Below are 11,724 nucleotides of genomic sequence, written 5' to 3'. Positions count from 1 at the left end.
TCTTCCTCCCTGACAGCTTCCCATCTCATCCCTCTGCTCCTCTTCACCTCCTCCTCTTCGTCTTCACCAACACATTTGCAGCAGAGAGTGGGTGTGAGTGAGTGTGCTGCATGAAGAATAGCTCTGTTTCATGTCAGTCCATTCTAACGCAGTAAACTGCTCTATATGTCGTGATGTTCGGTGTTGAAGGTCTAACTGGATGAGACGGATAAGCCTCTTTTCACACAGCTTTTTATGCTAAGTTGATTGTAGAGCTTTTTATCGCGCTTGTGAGCCGAGTCAAAGCTTGACAACAATGATGATTATTGAATAGAGTGAAACGTGAACGGAGTGCAGAACCTTTATTCTCCTGGTTGCCTGTTTCTCTTTAGCATCCGTGGTTTGGAGATGAGTCCGTTTGTGTTTGTATGTGCGAGGCCTCACTTCTCTTCAACTCCTCGAAAAAAAAAAAAAAAAAAAACGAGGCAAGAAACGACATGGTTGGTTTTAAATGTTCTTCCACTGACCTGTAGATCGAACAAGCTGCTTGGGACAGAAAACAAGTTGTCTATCAACAGCATGAAGAAAAGTTTTACAGCAGAGCTACTGATGCCTTTTTATTTCACCGGTCCGAAATGTATTCACCGTTTTATGTCCGTAGCAGTTGCAACAGAGTCGAGGCTACGGCAGGTCACCGGGCACGTGCAGCTGGGCTAACGTCCAGTTTAGCCCTATGCCAACTCCAGTGGGGATACAAATGAGTAGACCATGCAGCTTTTCTACGCTTTCCAAGCATTATCGGACCAAATGGATCAAATTCGGACAGTGAAACCAGTCGTAACACGGGGATTGTGGCACTTTTTTAATTTCATTTACCCACAATTTGTTCACTGTATAACAGCCGCGACTACGGCGACTCAGTTGGCTACTTCAGAGCCGATGATGTAAGCGTGTGTAAGCAAGTGTGTGGAATATAAAACGTAGTGGGCACACGATGTCACCCACAGAATTTTATTTTTATGAACCAAGAAAAGACTCTCAAAATAGTATTTCAAATATGCTTTGATGGATTTACCAAATCCTGTTGAATGTTGTTCATATATTTTGCTTACTGATTGATATCGGTGAACAATTTTCAAGCGTAATAACTGATTCGGCATTACAACGCCTGAACATCCGTGTTTCTCTTGTTGCTGCTCAATCAGCGTTGAAAAGTATTTTTGCAGAGATGTACTTCGGCATTTGAAACAGTGACAGACTGATTTTCAGGAAGATTTCAGGATAGTTTTTTTTTTTTTTTTTTCCAGAATAGAGGTGCACTGCAGCTTTTATGGAGTAACTCCCTGAGCTGTGACGGGGCTGTGAGGCTGTTGTGGGAGGGAACTGGAAGAAACTGGAGTGAACTGGAGCATCTAGAATCGATTCCCTCTTTCTCTATTATCTCTTGTTCCTCTCCAGGATGACATGAACCAGATCAGACGACGGGGGAAATCACTCTGCCAGTATGTGTGTGTGTGTGTGTGTGTGTGTGTAGGTGTGTGAGCGCTGTCATGTATTGTGTGAATGTGGGTGCTGCTGTACTTTGTTAGGGACGTTGTGGGTTTTACATCTTGAGGTTGAGGGCATCTGGCCTGACCTCACTTCTCCAAAGGCCTATTTTTGGGTCAGGACCTGGTTTGAAGTTAATTAGAGGCCGTCGGTATCAAGCTCTGGGTTCAGGTGTTGTGTGGAACTAAAGGTTACGGGCCACCAAAGGCAATGAGCACTAAAATACTTGATGAGTATGTGTGTGATTTGCGCATGCACGTGTGCACATATGTGTGCCATGTATATGTAAATGCGGCAATATGTTATACGTGCATGTATATGATTATAATGTGTGGGTGTGATTCAAACTGTTTACGGTGGGTGTCTTTAAGTGGCTTGAACAGCATCAATACAGATTTAACGTTTTGCCTCTGAATTCTCAGTGTGAGTGTGAAGTGTACATGGGAGCTGTTGAACATGTCTCCATTCATGCCTTTACTTTTCTTCTTCTTTGTTTCTGTAGAATGTGTTTTTAAAATATTAGAAGTGGAATGAAAGTAGTGTATTGTAAAAGGTGCACAAGGTATTTACCAAGCAATTTCTAGTATTACCTCTTTTTAAGGTGCCATGTCGTGGAGTTGCTGCCAGCACGACTCCAGCGTATCTTCGGAGCGCATGCTGGGGGTTGCCGGGGGAAACGTTAAGCCCATTGACTGTATATAAAAGTGTTCGTAGCCTCCGGTTCTGAAAAATGAGGCCGATGCAGAAGTGCCTTAAACTGCAATACCACCAAGTGCCGCTAGAGGTTGGCGCCAAAAAGCCTCCGGCTCCATGAACTCCCATTCAACTAGTCTCAGAAAAGTCCAAGTCAGTACATTTTTTCACAGGTTATTTCGGTGTTGCTGGCCAAAGTCGCTACTTATTAGTTGTCTGGCGGACTGAAAATAAAATCGTCATCGATTAGAAAATAAGCCTCAAAAAGCCGTATGTTTGGGTGGGGGGGGGGGGGCGTGCCTGTCTGATTGACAGGCCTGTGGTGCAGACAGTGTTAGTGGTGGTTGATATCGGGGGAATTGAAGCCGGAGCAAACACAATTCCTAAAATGTTGGAGTCCGTGTGGCGCACACCTTACGGCGTGTGGTGCTCAATGCCGATTCTTTTAATCCTGCTTGCTTCCATAATTAACCTGCGGTCTAAACCCATTAGGTTGCAGCGAGGAGTAGCCAGACCAACATATTCATGCAGTGAATTTGGATGCGGTCATACCAGGTCAGTAGAAGACGGCCTCGCTTAGAAACATTTGAAAAAGGTGCCAGACTGTTGCATTTTTACAGATGCAGGCTGATCCTAGAAGAAGGACATCCTGGGTGGAAGAAGTCCAAGTAAATTTATATCTGTTTGCTTGTCTTTGAATAGACTGTGCCAATTTGCTTTGCATTCAATCTGAATACAAATTACAGCAGTTTCACATTAATGCAATGGTCGTTTACTTCTCTGGCTCTAAGTAGTGGCTAGACAACCCCAGGAAATCACTGCTTCCAGCCAACCCAAACACCAAATCATCAAAATGTTTTTTTTTTTTTTTTTTTTTTACTGGTTTATGCACAGTTTAAAACAAATGTGATAAAATGTGTTGCTTTGGGAGCATTCGAGGTGCTGGTAGGGGGGATTTTATAACTGTTAGACAGAGACAGGCTGGTGCTTAGAGAAGCTAATCTGGCAGCTCGCCGTGGTCTAATATTTACCGCAGGGACACAAGAATAATGCTAATTCTACCCCAGGACACAAATAAGTGTGCTTCTCAAAATAAGAGCTACTGCTTTAAGAGATTAAACCTTCAACTTTAAAGGAAAGGAAGCCGGGACATCTCGGTTTACATTTTGATGCTAATACAATACAACACAAGGGTTGCATGTAGCTTTAAGGATAAACACCTGATCATATGATAAAGAGATTTATATTAACATCAACAAAATTGTGCAGCAGTGTCCTTCCCCATTAACCTAAATGTTGCAAAACGTGCTTCAGTAAGGCTGGACTGTCTAAAAATCCTTCAGGTGTGTGCGAGGCAGACATAATCTTATTAACATCTGAAGTGTTGGAGACTCGTCCCACCGTCCACCTGCGTCCCCAGTCACATCCCACACTCTGAAGCATTTCTGCTCCTTTGAGTTAACGTTGAAATTGAGTGACTCTTGCAAGTCCACACCTGAGAAGCCCGAGACAGCTGCGGTACACAACAAGATGGTCATCCACATGTCCACAGAGCAGCCTGCATGTAGTCCGAACTTGACCTTTTCGCGGTTTCCTCGATTACAACACTTAGCCGTTAATATTACAGCCTTTAATATTTAACACCCTGAACATATCTGTATCCGCTGTAACTGGAGACGTTGCGTGCAAGTGTGTCAGAGTGTGCACGTGTGTGTGTGTGTGTGTGTGTGTGTGTGTGTGTGTGTGTGTGTGTGTGTGTGTGTCGCGTCAGTGTGCCACATCAGATACCTTTACTGACAGGATACGATGGCACATGAGAGTGTGTGCTGGCGTGTGTGTACTTGTGTGTGTGTGTGTGTGCGCGCGTGTGTGTGTGTGTGCGCGTGCAACCCGACACTGGCTCTCACACTCTATCTGTATTTAGCATCAGTTACCATCAAGTAGAACAATTAGTCACTGAAAAGGCTGTCCAGGCAATTAGGTTGGGAGGAAGTAGAATGTGCAGCACACAAGCCTGCAGCAAAGACGGTCATTTATTTCATTCCTACAGGTGGAAAGTCTTTATAGAACGGAACATCTGTGAGGAGCAAGTGTGACCGGTCAAACAGAGAGAAGCAAACATCTATCGATAAGAAAAAGGACCTTTAGCTGCAGAGGAACCTTCCTTAAGTTTAAATGCTGAATATTTAACTGGAGAATTTGTCTCGTGTACTGAATAACCAAATGTAAATGTTGGCCAAGTCAGCTTTATTTGTGCAGCACATTTAATACACGGGTTGATTCAAAGTCCTATTTGGTAGAAAACCAAGAAAAACACGAAAAGTACAAGTATAGAAAAGAATTTGAAAGAAACTGTTTTTAACACGAATTTGAAAGCAGAACATGTTTTAGTAATTCTGGTCCAGATGTGTGCAGCATACGAAGAGCAGCGTCTTTATGGAGTTAACGTCACAGTGTAAAGGTACGAACATGTTCACATTCTGTTTTTCGTCCAAATTTTGAGGATTTTTGAAGCAGAAAATGTGTGTGCATTTCTCTCCTTGTAAATCTGAAAGGCCAATTCTCTGAATATTTGAATCCTTTGTTTACATCTTTAAGAAGTTGCGAAGTGGGAGGAGCTATTGTGTACTCTGCCGGAAAATAAGTTGAAGCACTTCCGTCGTTTTGGACCAGCTGCAGTTGAGTCGTCATTCCAAACAATGAACTTTTGCATTACACAAGATCTGGTTCTTTGATTAAAAAGTCAAAAATACAAACATTTGTTCAACAAAATTTCTAGGGAGAAGTTAACTACAACTCTTAAGGTGCATTTAACCAACAAACAATTTGTCACTTTCACCATTATTGGCAAATGAGAGCTAAAGTTGAAGCTTTTGTCCAATCTGCATATTGAATCACTCCATTTTTGAATTTCTGGGTCAATTCTGTGGGAATTTTGGAACTTTGGCACAACCTGTATTAACAAAAGTGATGAATAAGCATTTTTTTTTGATTTGCTATTGTTCTTATTCGTGACTCTGACAGTTCTTTTCCACTGAAGTAGTCACAGACATCAGGAAATATTTAATTTCTCATACATTGAATTAATTACAATTTGGTGGCCATATAGCATAAACCTAGTGTATGCTGTGCTGTGCTGAGGGACTGTGTTTGGTACCAATGAAAATATTGTGAAAAGAAAACATTTATGGGAATACAGAATAGGGGAAATATTTGTTAGCATTCTTCTTTGCTGCCTTTTACCGGTTGAGTTGCTGTCAACCAGTGGAAAAGAAATGAAATAATACAAAATCATGCTGTAGTTGAGTACATCAAATATAAAAACATTTTTGAAACTTAGTTACACTAAATATCAGTCATTTTCTAATAGGTGACTTTAACTTTTACTGAAGTTGTTTTCTGGTGAGATATCTACTTTTCCTCAAGTGTTGCTTTTAGGTACTTCATACACTGTATTAGGTGATGACACCTGAGTCAACTCCATTTCCTGGTAAAAATGATGAGAGGCAGTTTAATGTGCAGTAGCAGAGCTGCTTTTAAAATCCTCTCCAGTCTGACCTCCTGGATATGGATGTGTAGATTTATTTTTCATCATCTTGTTTGGATATGAATTCTCTGATTCTCAATCTATTTTTATCAGGTTACATCCAGACTTTTTTGTTGTCCTGAATATGCTGTCATTGCAGGTCCAAAGTCCTCCTGTGCCTCACATGAATTGACATTATCTCCCTTACACGAGTGAAACTCCTTATTGTATAATTTTAATTTTCCTCTTCCCCTCTTAAGCTCCTTGACGTGGACCTTTAAGACCCCCACAAGTTTTTTTGCTAACCCTAAACAGAAGGCGCTGTAATTAATGCACATTAGAGGGCCAATAATCTCTGGCTGGGTATGTGGGGCTGTAAATCCTTCACCAAACACCCAATCAGCCAGCCGGTCTGTTCCTTACCAGCCCGGTGTGCAGTGCCTTTAAGCAAGTGTACACAATCAGCTGAGTTACGGAGTTTCTGCTACCCTGCCAGCCAGTTGGAGAGGAGTATTATCTCGGCAGAGTTAAGCCTCCGCTGAGTTGAGAATTGCACCACTGAGTCAGAGTGTTGCTCTTGTTCCTCTCACCTGCTGCTGACAGCAAACCAGCATGGCCAACCTACTGACTGACTGACTGGGAACTGAGAGGAAACAGGGTTGAGGTGAAATGACTTTCCGCAGATCCCCCTCCTCCACCTGCGCAGGTGAGTGCCACGGAAACCTATAGGAAGCCCTCGTCTCTTCCCCTTTGTGTGGCCTGTCCCGCCTGTCCCTCCTGTATCTTCACCCAACAAAGGACAGACCACCGTAGAGTAACCCGCCTATTGTCCCCCCTCCCTGTTCCCCCAGTGTGTGTGAGAGTGTGTTAGTGTGTGTCAGCAGGCCGTGTGGGGCGGCCGTCAACAGGGAGCTCTTTACGGCAGCCGGGGTGTACAGTTGCATGTGACTTTAATTTGATTATGCAGTCAAACCCCTCCGTGCTAATGTCAGTCACCTCGTTGCTCTCAGTTTATCTCCTGGAGGAACTATTTTGTCACATTTGAACAGAATTAATTATTTTTCAAGGAGGACTGTTTGTCAGACATGTGCCGCCTCAATGTAAGCCTCGGGCATGGCGATAATCCGGGTTAGTTTACATGGCTGACTGCTGCTGGGCTGTAAGTGAGGTGAGGAACCCCATTTGGTCTGAAGTGAAATCACCCTTTTGGTTCAGTGAAGGCCGGATACTGCCGAGTTAACATACTCAGAGACCCTGAAAGACGTGGGCTAAACAAAGCCGCTGTTTAGAAACCACTCAGAGATGAAGGATTAATTTATGAGGAAGCAACTTGTGCACTGTAGAGCGTGAACACTGGGCTGCTCCGGGGGACTGTTCTGAAATGAAGCAGGCAGACGATGAAGACATGTTTGCTAAAGGCACTCTTCCTTGTCAGTTTTCGGGCGATCCATTTTAAAATAATCCCATCATTATTGACCACAAAAGCCTCAAAAAGCTATGTTTTTGGGGGGGGTGTCTGTTTGATTGACAGGCTTGTGGATGGGCCGTAGTATCATTTCGAGGCTCCAAAATGGCCATTCACAAACCAATTGGTGACATCACTGTTTGTTGCCGCTCGGTTTCCAATCAGATTGAATCAGATCCACCGCTCGCTCCCTCCCAGCTTGTCCAAAAATGGTCACTTCTAGCTCCAAACCGCTTTGATCTCTGGATGTGTATAAATACTGTGTGACGTTGCGGAAATGGTCAAATAAAGACAAGCCTGGGTGGACACGGGAGCTGTCAGCACACACACACTAGAGAAGACGGACCGTCACAACTGCCATTCTGAAGCCTCATGTTTGGCATTTCCACCCCAGCCATCATGGAGTTAGAGGTCACCATATTTGGACAAACTAGTGAGAAGCAAGTGGTAAATATGACTCAATCTGATTGGGAACCCAAGGACTCTATGCTCACCCACAGTGGAAACCTCGTACATACTGGGTATGTCTTTACTTAGGTTTTCTGTAAACATTGAAAAATCAGCAGATGAATGTGGACACGCTCTGCACAGCAAAGGTACAAATTCAACAAAAAAACAAAACACGGGGTACTTTAATATTTAGGATAAAATCCTTTTAGCACAACACAAAGTTCAGTTAATGCTTTAAAAACAGGCATCACATTAAGACGCTAAAAGTCTTTAAAAGCTGTAAAACATTAGTGTTTTTGTCTAATCAATAGTTAATAACATCAAACTAAACAAGACAGGGTTCTGGCAGAAGCCTCCGTGCAATCAGCAAAGCCAGAGCGGAGACAACATGTGATAAAAGCATCAGCATTAAGTCTTTGTGGCGCGCTGCTGCCCATTAGCTGTTCCCTGAAAGATGCCCTTTGTCTCTGCCATTAGAAATTAGTGTGAAAATAGAGATAGTGTTTACCTTACACAATCATTCTGAGAGGCAGAATCTGGTGGGGGAGATTCTAAAAGCTTCTTATATAAAACAACATTCTGAGAAAAACGAGGAATCTTTTTTTTTGTTTTAGTTTTTTTTTATGTCAGGCACCATAACCATACAATATCCCAATTTAGAATAATCTGTCCTTTTTTTTTTTTTTTTTTTTTTAACACCCCTTGAAATGCAAATTCTGAGCAGGAAATATCTTATCCTTACATCCTTTCCTACAAATTCTTTCATTTTTCTTTTACATTTGGCCCCCAAAAAGTCTCCTGCCGGTCCTCTAAACCCATTTCATGTATCGTCTCTGACAAAATCAGAGATAAAAAAAAAAAAAAATCAGGAACCCCATTTTTAGTGATGCCCTGCTTTATAGCTATACAAGAGGGATATTCCTTATTCAGTCCCCCTCCTAGCAGATCCAAACTGGCGACCTTCCATCTCCAGGCTTGCCTCTCTAACCTCCAGGCTACTGTGCTGCTGTCAAGTGAGCTGTAAGGAACAGAAAGTGTTGCCGCTACATGTATTCCCTTATTTGTGCTTTGAAATCATTAAAACGTTTCCCCCCTCTTGACCTGGCTGACAGATCTCATTGTCATACATTATGTTTAAGTGTGGTACAACTGTGTGTTTTTGGAGAGAGATGGAAAAGATAGGTTGGACTAGAGTAGAGAGAGAGAGAGAGAGAGCTGTCCATGGTGCTGAAATGAGAGCACAGCACGTGGCCTGGTGCGTTACTATGGCTACAGCTGTCTGTATCCCTAAAATAACCATACACACACACACGGTAACCTTATTACACAAAAAAAAAAATGGCGATCTGTTGCTGTTCCTGACAGCATGGCAGTCACACTGATAAAGATGGATATGTTTTGTCACTGCTGGCATTAAAACTCCTGCAGAGGAATCAACATGACACACTGAGCAACAAGTCATCTGCTTTCTTTTGTGTCCTCCCTGCTCCGCTACGGAATTCAATGAAGACTCTTACTCCATTTATTATATTTTTTTGTTTCCTTGTGTTATTTCGTATTCTTTGAGAAGTTAATCTCTTTGTAGGCTTCTCCTTTGTAAAGTGCTGCGAGAAAGGGTTTGTGATTGACTGACACAAGCATCAATTTGCACGGCAGGAAACAAAAGTTCACCAGACCACTTTGCATATTTGTGGCTTTTACACAACAGCGAGCGATAACTGAACATATCGATCCTCAAAACCCGGAAAGCATCATTACCACGAGGTCCTACGTTTGCTGAGAAATCCCTCACATCAAGTCACCTCACTGAAAAGTGGATGACTAATGCCTTCTATTTTCATAATGACACATGTCAGGGTGCTTGTGAGCAAGGTACTTAACCCCTGAATGCTCCTCCTGGAAACAAGACCATCTATACTGAAAGAAACTTGTGCAAAGCTCAGTTAAAGCAACAGTTTGACATTTTGAGAAATACAATCACTGTTTTGCTGAGAATCCGATGAGAAGATTGATACCACACTTGCAACTGTTCAATAAATATTGAGCAACAACAAGCAGATGGTTAGCTTAGCTTAGCATCAAGATGGGAAACAATTGGAAACACTTTTTCTGGCTCTGTCCAAAGAGAACTATTTCTGTGCCTCAGACCCTCTGAATCTGACTCATTAACATGTTCCCTTCCACCCTAGAGGTCCCTGCACCAGGAACAGGCTGTATCTGCTATAAAAACACAAGCATTGTGTTCGAGGAAGAGGCCACACTGTGACTAAAATGGATTTATCATTGTTGTGTTTAATTTCTGGTGAATTAAATTTGGTAAAGTTGCAGTTAAGAATTTTTAGAACAGGTTCAGTAACGTCAGTGTTTAATGACTAATTGTTATAAAGCTGTTATTTACTCTCTAATTTCTGGTTGTGATGACCATCTGGTCTGGTGATGAGGAGAAAGACATTTATTGTGTTTCAAAATCCTCCCAAGCGTCTCTCATCCATAGAGCACAAAGTGGTTCATTTTGGCTTTAGAGCTTTGCAGCTGTTACTGACTAAATTTGAGGATGTCTTTTTTCAGATGGAAATTAAAAACAAAACAAAACAAACAGCCGAAAGTGTAAGCATTTAAGACGGACAAAAACTAAAGTACAAATATGTCAGGTTGTGGTTTTACAACAGATTTATATGTTGGAATATTTTCTAGGCTAGGAGCATCAACTTCCTGAAACTTGGTTGCGTGGTTACTCAGATAAATCTTCAGGAAATCATTGCATCTGGCCAAGAAATAGTCAGACATGTAACCTTCCACTAAACACTTCCTTTTATTTTTATACTGAACAAACGAGACATAATGTGTTCACTTGTGAGCCTTTTGGGTTGAAGTGAGGTAAACTTCGCTACCTTTGGACAGAGGCTCGCTGTTTGCCTCTGCTTCCAGTACTGGTGCTGAGCTAAGTCAAGCAGTTGATTGCTGTAGTCTTATTGGCAGGTAAAGTGACCTCAGCTCATTGCTTTAATTACCACTAGTGAATTGACAGCTAGCATATTTTTTTTAAATCAAATGTTTGAGAATTTTTTTTGGAAGTGCATAAATTTAAAGCAAACTAAGTAAGTTTAAGTAAGTCTGTTTGATTTTGTAAAGAGGTTGCACAGGACAAGATGTAAAAATACACCTGAATCATCTGGGAAGCTCACATTTTGCCCTTTTTCATGTCTGATTTTGGTCCTTGGTGGGAAATATTCTGTCAGAGTAAACTGTCCTTCTTGGTGATCTCTTTATTTGCAGCAAACCAATTAAGAAGAAAAGAAGAAGACTTTTACTTTTTAAGTCTCATTTACAGGAACATTACAACATGAAGTTGACTTCCTCTGTGTTAAATGTCCAAATGTATAATCAGGATTTGGACACCTGGACTGTAATGATTTCTATTTCCTTTTGACTTTCAAAATAAATGTCTTCCAGAGCCATGGCCCAATGGTGCAGGCTTCATGAAAGTGGCAACAGCCCTCAGCGAATCGTCCTCCATCCACAGCGATGCTCTGTACTACCTGACCAGGGACATCTCCGGGGTCGGACTGGAGCCCATGTCCTACAGCATGCTGAAGCGTGAACCTTACAGAGAAGAAACCTGGGCTGAGGAATACCAGAGTCTTCTACAGGTGACTAAAGGACCGCAGAGAGTATATGTTTCTATGGGGGGAAAACCCACCATATGTTTTCATATCTTTTTCATCTTTTTGGGAACTACTTTGAGACTCCTCACTGTTTGGGGGACTGCTCAAGGAGCAACTTGTTAAATTGAGCTAATCATGTAATATTTCCTGTGTGTGTAATGAGTTTCATCACGTTGCATCATTTTATGAGGTGGAATAAAGTCTCATTTAAATTACTTCCGATATTACAGTCTGAGATAATAATGCAGGAAACCAAATATATTTATTGCTTTATGGTCTTTCAAAATAAAAGTTAGATATTTGAACTAAATTTACTTTGTCAAGATTTGAAGAAGAATGTGAAATTCAAGGTTAATGTTAGTTTTGGGAGAAGACTTCAGGTGAGGATAGGTAGGTAT

This window comes from Brachyistius frenatus, unplaced genomic scaffold (genome assembly GCF_029030835.1).
Source record: "Brachyistius frenatus isolate BFR_SWC_R1_liver_20210118 unplaced genomic scaffold, ASM2903083v1 Contig_32, whole genome shotgun sequence".
Lineage (NCBI taxonomy): Eukaryota > Metazoa > Chordata > Actinopteri > Embiotocidae > Brachyistius > Brachyistius frenatus.
This window is presented reverse-complemented; position numbering follows the sequence as displayed.